The sequence below is a fragment of the Anser brachyrhynchus genome (assembly GCF_964034855.1).
Source record: "Anser brachyrhynchus genome assembly, chromosome: Z".
Taxonomy (NCBI): domain Eukaryota; kingdom Metazoa; phylum Chordata; class Aves; order Anseriformes; family Anatidae; genus Anser; species Anser brachyrhynchus.
Genome location: NC_137697.1, coordinates 77,006,857 through 77,018,661, shown reverse-complemented (window position 1 = coordinate 77,018,661; position 11,805 = coordinate 77,006,857).

The window sequence follows — 11,805 nt, the reverse complement described above, 5'->3', positions numbered from 1 at the left end:
AGGCGGCATAATTTTTTTTCCTTCCCCTTCCTGCTTCTTTCTGTGCCTTCATTCTGTCTCTCTCTCTTTCTCTCTCTCTCTCTCTTTTTAGCCTTTCCTGAACAACATATCAGTTAAGCTATTGAGTGGGTTGTGAATACTGAAGGAATATTGATTCTTTTTCTAACTAAATAGTTACTGGAAAGCATTTTTTTTTAAAAGCTAGATTGTTGTTTCAGTAATATTACATGCAGCACTTTATGTACTCAGAGATTAGGTATGTGTAAAGTACTGGTTTAGGAATTTGATGCAGCCTGATGCATGCAAATCCATAGTTCATGGCTACCTCTAAACACCAAGAATGTTTTGGAGCACTTATCATTTTCTGATGCCAATAAACATCACAACCATTTTATGTAATCAAAGCTTCCCAAGTTTTCAACTAGAAAAGTGGGAATTGTACTTCATTAGAATCCAAGAGAAAACAGAGTAATACATTTTTTATCTAAGTGAAAGTGTTTTGGTTTTGTTTGATTTTTTTTACTCTAAATACAGCATATAAAAATCAAAATTGCTTAAAAACTATATTCAAAGGGAGATATTAAATAACTTATCACAAAATATTAGACCTCTGTCATATTCATGAAAACAAAATAAGTATATTTGTTTTGGAATTATTTTTCCAGAGATCAGCATTTCAGGATGAACACTTAACAGCTTCAGTACTGAAACCAGACTTAGAGGCTTTTAAACACACAAGAGGAGTCAATGGGAGGTTATGTGCAGTATGCAGCAATTATGAAAAAAATTATACAGACATTTGCACATTTCAGGTTTAGCTGAAATTATACCCTGACTGTTCCATAAACCCTTACTTCTTTTAGGAAACTCTACTGGGGTTTTTCGTAAGAGGGTTTAGAGGATCAATATCCATTTGGAAAGCTCATGATGCTATTTCTGTTAAAAAGTGAAACAGAACAATACTGTCAGGATGCTAATCCCCTGATTTCAAGGGGACTTTATTCACATGAATAAGGGTTACAAGTTCAGGCTAAGGTCTGTTGAACGATTACTATGCATTCGTCTACTCTCTCTGTATTATATACTTTCTCTGTTCTTATATATTTCTGCAAGCAAAAACTGCTGCTCTGGCAGAAACAGGAATGCTGGACTGGGTGGATGGTTGGTTAAACCCAGTAAGGGATAACAAGGTCAATTTTTTTTCCCAGGTACCTCCAGAGTACTGATTTGCTGTGAGTTTAAATTATCTCCATGATAAAATAACATGAAAACAAAACAAAACAAAACCACCAAACACCAGAAACTCTGACACTTTGTTCCACATAATTTTTATTATTGTTTTTATTGTTTTTCTAGGCAGGCTTCTTCTTCTTGCCTGTGCTTCCCAGATCTCTCTGACATGGTGGGATGGGTTTTGGGAAGATGTACTAATAGCTTTCTCTAGTACCACATGCAAAGGAATTGAGATGTGCTTAGCATGAGGTCTACCTGCCTCTGATTTCTTCATCCTCGAATATTATGAAACCCCTTTACAGCCAGGTTGATCACAGATATGCAGTGTCTGAAGAACCACTTGACCTCATGGCCCTGGATTCACAGCAAGACATCCTCAGAGTTCAAGAGTTATATCTACAGTGGTCATTACTTGATTTAATAATCAATGTTTAACACAATCCTACATTGTCATTGTCATTTCTTGTACCAGATTTTGTAATTTCTACTCTCCCTTTTGTAATCTTGAGATGGACACATTTTATATGTGGTCACTCCTCCAGTTTTTCAATCACTCTTATTTAGTGTGCAACACTGTAGGGATTGTAGTTCCTGAAGTCTCTGGAACTATTCACTTTGAAATTTGGAAGGATCCAGTTTCTCTCTGGGCAAACTTATTCTCTGATTCCTACAAGGCATACATGAAATGGATTCTTCCTCTTCTTGTTTTTATTAACTTTGTACTGCATTAGAATGCATGCATTGTAACATCATACATGCATTAGAAAATGCCAGCTCACAAGAGTATTTTTGTACCTAGCAAAGAAGATATTTGTTATCTGTTAACTGATCTAGCTTTTTAAATTACTTGAGCATAAACAATTCAGATGTAAAGCTTCTCTGTGATGGCAAAATAGGAAATAAATTGGTATCTTGTTACCATGTGAAATTTCATTGAAATATCCCAATTTATGCCGTTTATTGGAAGACAAGCACTTACTTCTTTCACTGTCTTCAGGAAAATAAATAAATAAATAAATAAAAATAAATATATATTCTGAGTTAGAAATCATGTTAACTATAATAATAAGCATGTTTCCAGCAGAAAATATAAGTACAAAATGTTCACAAAAACATGTTCCTGTGGTTATGCTAAGAAGAAATGAAAAAAACGCAAACTAAATATTCAAGTGTAGAATTTATGTTAAATGAACTTGCAATAATTGTGTGCTAAAAAAATAAATCATGTTAACCCACTTGACTGAGACTTACATGGTTTCTCTTCTTGGAGAAAGTACCCTCATAAACCACAGCCCAATTATTCAATTTCCCTTACTAATTATGGAAACTACTCATTTCTTGGCCTCAAGCACTAGATGATGTATCTCTGAAGGGCAACACAAGATTTATCATAATCTGTGGCTCTCTTTATTTAATGAGAATAAAAATAAATACTTCAGAAGTTCCTACATTACAGGTAACTTTGAATTCTAGGTTGAATTTGATTGATGAGTTCTCTTATACTGAATATTACAACTCAGAACATTTTCTGCTGCAAGATAGTTGCAAAAATTGGGGTATTCATATAAGAAAGCCCACGTGCAGATAAAGAGCAAATCTATCACTAGATCTAACAAGGCTACAAACCATTGCCTACTACCTGGCATGACCTGCATTGATTATCACAACTTTCAGGTGTTCATCTGCTATGATCCAAATAAAGAAAGCATTTAAACATAACATAAAATAGTTTTATCCCATCTTAGGTCATCTCATAAATGAATGATTCATCTGATTTCTTGTGTATTCCGAGGCTACCCTGAACTATTACTTAGGAGGTGCCTGAAAGGAAGTGGACAATGTCAAGAAAGATCTACAGAGCTGTCCTTGTATATGAAAACTAAGCTGGATTCAGTAGTAGGCTTCAGGAGGTTAATTTCTCTTCAAAGCAAAGAATAATCAGAATTTTAAAAATTCTTCCTGAATGTGAAAAAAACAATTCTTGGAAGAGGTTCTTCCATGTCCACCTTTTACAGTGAGCAAGGCAAGAGATGTGGGATTCATCTACCAAAGTATATTTCTGCAATGAGGATGCCTGCACCTGAGTCTGGAGAAAATCATTTCTGTGGTACTACTGACTTAATCCCAAAGTCAGTTTTAGGAATTTAAAATACGTAAACTGGATTGTATCTTAAATTAGCCTTTTCACTTCATTTCTTTGCACCGTTGTGAAAGGAGCTTCAGGCAATTAACTTGGATGCAACTGCCTACATCTGTAGACAACGCAAGTTAGGCAAGACAAATTCCACACAAACTGTACCAGTCTAGCCCCAAATATTTATCTGTAGAAAAACTTATTTCCTTTCAACAATTATGAAATTCAGTATTACATATTGGACCACAGCTTGATACTTCTCACTAGATATGATATATCAAGATACAGGAAACAAAATGTATGCAATGGGCAAAAATTTCATACTTTTTCTGCAAAAGTAGTGGCAAACTAACTGTGATAGCCTGCAATCTTTGTGCATGGTTTTTATCAAATATTTTGCAAGCTATTTTAAAAAGTCTTAACTTAGGTTGTTTTTCCACACTGTTGTTGTTGTTATTTTAATCAACTGTTTATTCTCCTCCCATAAACATATTTCCTAGATTTTATCTTACTGTTTAGGTAATTGAGAGGATATGTCTGGAGCATATCCATATGCTCCACCTATGGATACATTGATTAAAATAGGGAGATCAGCAACTGTCTGGGCACTAGAACACTATTATCATAAACACAGACTTTGTTTCTGAAGTGTTTCATTTTCTGCTCAAATATAAACATGGCTGTAGGGACATTTGTTCAAATAAATAGAAACATGCTTATATTCCAGCATCAACATGCACTTTACAAGGAAAATTCTTCTACTACTAATCAGTCTCTTTCAAATATAGGTTTTCTGTGAAGAAGTTATTGATAATATTCTGGCTAACTTCCAGAGCAAATCTCAACAGATCATTTACTTTATAGATGTTAGCTTGCATTATCCCCTCATTTTTATAAAGAAATAGAAAAGTCTACCAAAGAGCAAAAGAAAACAACTCAACTATTGCTGGTTTGGGATTTAGTACCCCATGTATGGGTGTCTCAGTGTGAGAGCATATCTAAGGAAAAAACTGATGGAAGACTTGTAAAAAGTTAGTCCTGAAACTTGTGAGCCCATGTAAACTGAATTAAATGGACGAAATCTGTAAAAAAGAAAGAGTAAGTAATAAAGATCATAAGAGAGGAGCTAAAAAGAAGCATAGCCAGAGATACCCAGAGCTGAATACGGGTTTGAGTGATGGTTTAAATAAAGGCAAGCAAATGAAATCTAAAAAGTAAAAATTCTAAGTACCTGCAGCAGAAATAATGATTATATAGAGAGGATATCATGATCATTAGCTGATGGACTCAACAAAACCGAAAATTAAATATACTATGTTGAAACAAAATTTCATGACTCCTCTGCTTCTTCTCTGAATTCTGCTTGAGCATAACAAATTTCCTTTCCAAAAACAAACACAAGAAGGAGGAGATGCAACCCAGTAATTCCTTATTAAGAAAACAAACCAAAGCAAATTAAAACAAGCAAACCAACCTAAAATGGTGTGACAATCTAAGGTAATATCTGGCACCGTCAGTGTCAGATCACAACAGAATGTCCATACTAGAAGAAAAAGCAACTTCCTGTAAGGACATGAAATTAGGAAAAAGAACAGGAGAAAGGGAGAAGGAGAAACAGAACCAAACAACTCTTTTTATGTATTATAGATTTTGTCTAACCAAAAACCAACCAACCAACCAAACAAAATCAAAAAACAACAACAACTGACTGAACCACATAAATGTGCTATGCAGATATGATTTGAAAAATACAGATACATTCTTGTAGGAAGATGACTAATATTCTTATTTTTTGAGAAAAAGATAGGTTAGGGTGACATTGTCTGTATTTGATGCTGACATATCTAGATTGTCCACTTGCTGTAATACAGTATTGTAAAACCATGCTGTTGGCTAGTTTCAACTGACTCTGCATTAAAGTGACCAAAACTAAATCTGCCCACATCTGAGAACACCAGACAACATAGTTTTAGCTGGAATTTTGCAGATACTGTTGGCATCTGCTCAGTGCAAGATTGTCTTTCAAGGTGGTTTTGCAACAGCTTGAACTTTGCAGGGGTAGCTTGGTAACAGAGAAGATACAGGAAGTGTCAAGTGTTTGTAGCGATCATCCTTAGTTGTGCATAGGGTATAAGGCTGTGACATGATGGTCCTTGTGTTACAAGGTTACATCCTGAATTTTAAACCTGGCATAGATTAGCTTTCTCTTTTTCATGAATCAGTTTTGCTTATTTACCACCCAATGCTATGCAAAAGTGTTTTTGTAACACTTTTCAGACAGCAACAAAGCAAGTTTCTGTGTGGTAAAATTGTGCCCTATGATGGCAAAATGTGTGTCCATATTCTTGTCCTTTTATAATAGAAACCAAAGACCACAGTCATAGCCTAGTGTTACTGAAACACGGAATATGCTTTAGCTCAAAGGTAAGCACTGCAAAACCTATCCCTATGTCAAAAAGGGAAACAAACAAAAACAACAACAAAACCCTCTACCATACCACTGGAAAAGAGGTAACCAGGAATTCTGGAAAACATAAATTAAAATTTGACTTTGAGCAATTGTGTGCCCAAATTAAGATTAAACATCCACTTTGGATATACATTGTTACCGTCCAAAATGCTTACAACCATTTCCAAACTAAAACTACCTGTTCAGCCTTCTGAATTTCTCCAGCCTTATGAAGTCACGTTTGGCCTATGGCCGCAGGGACCAGGCACTGCACCTTCCAGTTTAAACCGTCTCTCAGTGTAATTAAGATCTCTAGCTAGCTTTAGAAGTAAGCCAAACGGAAACTTAATTTTGCTAGAAAAAGAAAATAAAAACTCTAACATTGCGGAAAATTGTACCTCATTACTTGTCAACAGCAAAAAGATATAAAGATTTTAGAACACGTTCTAATACTCTGCAAAGTAAAGCATCAAAAAAAAGGTTTTTTTTTCTTTTTTTTTTTCCTCCCCCACCCCCCACTCCCCAAGGAATTGGGCCAAAAAAAAGAGAAAAAAAAATCACAAAAAGATATTTAGAACCTCTTTCTTTAAAAAAGTTGAAACAAGGAATGAAATAAACATATAATCAGCAGAAAATATGGCTGACTTGGCTTATATATTTTCACCACATGTAGATTTGTAAGAGGTGGTCAAGACACCAAGACTATCAGGGTTCAAGAAGCTTTTGGGCAATGCTCTTTGACATATGGTTTTATTTTTGGGTGCAGAGCCAGGAGCTGGACTCGATGATCTTTGTCGGTCCCTTCCAATTTGGGATATTCTGTGATTCTATGAGTCTACATACCTATTAACTTATAAATGCATAAATGCACACCATGTCATACATTAGATTGGAGATATATGTGAAATAAAATAAAGGTTAACAACTATACAAAGTCAGAAAAGTAAAGAAATGTGTTATTCAGGAGCCAGGTGCAAAAGCTTAATTCCTTCAATTTGTTGGATTTTCTACAACTGAAAAAGTAGTAGCTTGACATCTGGTTTCAGAAACTGTAAGAGCAAAGGCAAACTCAAGTCTCAAAGCCCCCAAAAGTGTATATTCTAAGGCATATTGAAATTATAATAGGTAATGCATGATTTATTTTTATTTTTATTTTTATTTATTTTTATTATTTTTTTATGCAAAAAGCTAATTAACAAACAACAACAAAAAAGTAGCAACTTACACAGATGCCCCACCAAACGTTACAGGGGAAGCACAGATGGGGCACCATCAAGTCGCATAAATGCTCTAGTACTTATTTATAATATCTTCATAATATTCTTCCGAACATTTGAAGGCCTGCAAAAATACACATTATAAAATGTTGATGAAAATACCAATATGTATTAAAAACGACAAAAACTTATAAGTATATATTTATGTATGATGATAAGGAAAATAATGTTGTTTGGGTCATAGATGCTTCATAATCTATGAAGTTTAGGGAAAAAAGAATGGTACAGAGACAAAAGGATATCTCTGGAAACTCACTAAATATTAGGTTTTTCTAGCCTGAGATGAGTGCAAGTGTGTACAGACAACTTTTTCAAGAACTCAGACTTCCAAAATTTTGGTCACTCAGCACTTTTGGGCTTCTTTTAACTGCCTAGCTTCTTTAGGTGTTTCAAGCTCCTGTAGCTTGTTTTAATTTAATTTCCATGGCGAGTCATCTCTGGACTGTATTTATTTTTGGAACCTTGGTTTTGTTCAAAGAAACAAAACTCATGAGAGGATCAAATGATCCTCTCATTTGGGATCGCAGTTCACTACATCATCATATCTTTTGAAAAAGATTTTTAGATAATGGAGTGTAACAACTTTTTCTTTTAACTTTTCCAGTTAAGAGGCATTACTGAAATGTCATCAGCATTTGGACAGAAAAGAATTAGATACCACACTGTGTTTGTTATAGCACCAAATATCTGGATCAAATGCTGTGCTGTTTTTATATGCATCTATTCCTTCCCTCAATAAGCAGGAATCAATCAAATCGGTGCAAAAAGCTGCAGCAACTGTGTTTTAAAGGGAAGAAAACCAAACCAAACCAAACCAAAACAAAAAAAACACACAACAGCACAAAAACTCTTTTTTGTTCAGCATGTTTATAGTAAACTTTCTACTTCTTGAACGTACTTTTAAGCAATACAGATTGGCAAAAATCATCCACCAAGAGCTATGAAATAAACCTGTGTTATCAGAAAGCACATTAGGAAAATATCTTGCCTTTCTTTTTGTGAGGGGAGTAAAATCCTGTTCTTTCTGAGAGGCTTTTTGTTGGTTTGTTTGCTGCTGTTGAATGATCCTTGGCTGTACACTGGAAAGGGCATTCCTTTAGGACTTTAAAGGCAAAGTAGAAAAAAATGACATAAAAGCCTTGCTGGGATTTGATTGATGCACTCTCATATTTGAAGTTCACTCACAGCTTTGTGCTGGAAGACCGGGGTCACTCCATCCAGTCCTCTAATGAGACTGTGCATGAACACTTGCAGCTTTGTAGGCCTTGTTTTAATCAGAGATTGAGAAACACTCCTGACTGATAGTCTTCAGGATCAGATCTAAACAGAAAATAACATGCTCGATTTGGCCTCTGAAGGTGGGTTGAGCAAATCTTTGTGATGTATTGTAGCATTTGCTGAGTGCAAGCACACGTGGTGTGGTTCCTATTTCTGTCGGCAAATACAAATTTTTCACTCAGCAGGCATAATCAGAGCTAACTCGAGAGGAGAAATAACAAAAACTCAACAGCCCTTAGCAACTCAGCATGGCATAGAGGGATTTAAGACTTTAGCATTTTATCTCTATCAGTATGAAAATGTATGAGGAAATCTGAACTTTGGAAGTGCAAATAAACACATTTAACACATTATAAACCACCTACTCTTCCAATGACTCCTGCGTCTTTTCTTTCTCTTGTGTGTCCCTTACCAGTCTCTCTCTTAAAATAACAAAGCTGGTTCATTAATTTGGGTTTAAAATAAAAAGAATTTGTTTTGACAGAGTTATTTTTGAAGCAAGAGATGAAATGTGCACTATCTATTGTTAGCATCTCCAAACTGATAATGGAGGCAAAATCACGTCCTGCATTTCATCATGGATGCTTCTCTGCAGCTCCTGTTTAATTGCCTTCTCTTGGCTGAGAGACAAATCCAATCCTCTGCTTCATGTTGCTGAGGATAAGATGACAAAGTGTTAGGTTTTATACCTAAATCTAATATATGTAATTCCTATCTGCAAAAGTAAAATTTACTCTGCAGTTTTAAGTGAAAACATTTGCTTTACCTCCTAGGAACTGCTGTGTAAATGGACATGGTTTACAATCACTAACAATTCACTATGTGTGAATATCTGCGTATAAGCAAGAAGTTCGAAAAGGAATAGGAGGAATTGCTACGTGGGATAGTAAACCACAGGGGGGCTGAAAGAAAAATAAATTCAAGAGCATATTTATATTAACACTGAAAAACATTTGAAACAAAGAAGATTTAATACAGCTTTTTTTTTTTTTCTCAGCTTACTTCCCTGTCATCCCCATGTTACTACATTTTTTTTCTGTATCTCCCTCTTTATTTAATCTGCATCTGTTGCATTTCCTCCATGTGACGTTTTCCATACCATGTTATCCCATGTCTTTATGGCAAACAGACTGTACTTGTGCCTCCCCTTGCACTATAGGACTGGGCATCACATATTAATGCACTTGCATTTCATCACTGGATACCCTTTAACACATTTACCTCCCACGAAAATGTACTAAAAAGCACTTCTTTATAAGAACAACTGAACAAGCTTGGATTTTGTAGCCAAGCAACTAAATAACAACAACAGTAACATCAACAAAAGCGTTTAAGTTGCCTGTAATTTAGAATGACTTCTCAGGTTTACTTCAGATTTCCTCTTGAAACTCAATTTTTGGTAAAGATGTAACATGTAAGCTTGGAAGAGACTGCTTCTATGTGGGGAAATTTAGAAATACGGAAATAGAAATCAACCTTGTAATGGGAAATGTACTTAAATATAAAATGAGTGAAGTGGATGAAATGATCTAGTGAATGGCTTCAGATTCACAGATTCTTAAGTGCAAAGCAGTAGATTTCCATTTCTCTACCAGAATTTGCAAAGGCTGTACCCGTTAGTACTTATTTTCATATCAGATGTTAGGCTGTTAGAATCACTATTTGTTTTCATTCCCAGTGATTTTTTTTTTCCTGTTACATTTAACATTTTAACATGCCACTCCAAAAACAAAAAAAAAAGAAAAAAAGAAAAACCCCACAAAGAAAACCTACCCTTGCACTGAGTAGATCTAACTGCTAATCACTCAGAGCTGAAAGCAGCAACCTGTTATGAATCATTCTGTGGGTATTAATAGACAATGAGTTCTTTCACATCTTCTGGTTTAATTCTTTCTCTCTAGATTATATCCCTTATTTCAATTACTGTGTTTATCTTTTGAAGACAACTAACCCTCCCTCTAATTGCCTTATTCCTAGAAACACCTTGCTCATGTTTTGTTTTTTTTTTTTTTTTTTTTTTTTCCCCATATTTTACAGCTCAATATGAAAAGCATTGCCTTTAAATCTTTGCTATCTCATGGGCCACAACATTGAAGACGCGAAATGTTCTGGCCCGGGGCATAATTTGGTGTCCATATCAATGTAAGCTGTGACGGGTATGGCAGCCCATTTTAACTTCTCTGCAGAGTGAGCGTTCAAGCTGCTGCATTGTATTTCCTAGGGGCAAACTCTGAATTTGAGTGGAGGAGTAGCAATCTCCAGCTGAGGTGCAGAAATTCCCTAAAAGAAGACAGTTCAACCATCCAACCACAGTGTGGGTGGGTCTCTAGTGAAAAGCACATCTGAGGATTCAGCCTAGAGACAGAAGTTCAAGGTGGTGACTGTGCTCTAAACCAACTGTATCCTGAGGACAGACCTGCTTTCAAGCAGCGAGACTGCAAACACTGAGATCCAGGCTGTGTTTCTTTGTGAACCTTCCACCATGTTCATGTTACTTCTAAGAAAAAAAGGAAAACTTTTTTATTATTATTATTATTATTTTTTCACATTTAATACTTGTCAAACTCTGGAATCAGCCTATTCAGTCTTCCTTCTTAAAGAGATCTCCTTCACTAGACATGTCTTCACAGAAGTCAACCCACTGCCATTTGTTTAGGAATCACAAAGTGAGGCCCATCCATTTTCTCATGTTAAGAGAAAGCAGAACTGAGCTCAGGCAAAAGCATAGTCCTGCCCTAGGTAGAACAGAAGTAACTGGTGGTTACTTCTGTTAACATCACAAACATAAAGCTATATTTCAGCTTCTTTTTCTGAGAAACCAAAGCTTTTCAGAAAATATCAGTTATTGTATCAGTTATTCAGCATTATACTAAACAAGAAGAAAGAGAATTATGATGGTCTTTTTGTTTAGATAGCTGATTTTTTTTAATGTTCTCTTTTCCTTTGGAGACAATTATTTCCCCACTCCTCCTCCTTTTGTAATTTACCTTAGGGCTTGCCTGAATTTTTTTGGTGAATTTCCAGTTTATGTTGCTTCACTAGCCAGATCCCATCCAAAACATGCTCTTGTTAGAGCCTGAGTTCGTTCAGAGTTGCCTTAAATATAAATGTCAATTTACAAAACCCAGCATGTTGTACCTTTACAAAGTGTTGATTTGCTTTCTTTAAAGTCAGTTTTCCAACATCACTTGCACTTACTGTATTCACAGATTATTTGCTTAAATGTTCGATGTTACATTAATATATATATATGTGCCAAACATTATTAGCAAAAGCAATTGGTTTGGGGAAAGGCAGTCAGGCCCTCCACCTTTGAAAAGACCATAGTTGGTTACTTGAGCTGAATAAATTAGTCAAGTAAAAAATAAGAGATCAGAGAGAAGAAAAGGTGAAATCTGGTGAAGCATGGATGGGTATTGATTAAAAGGCAGCTC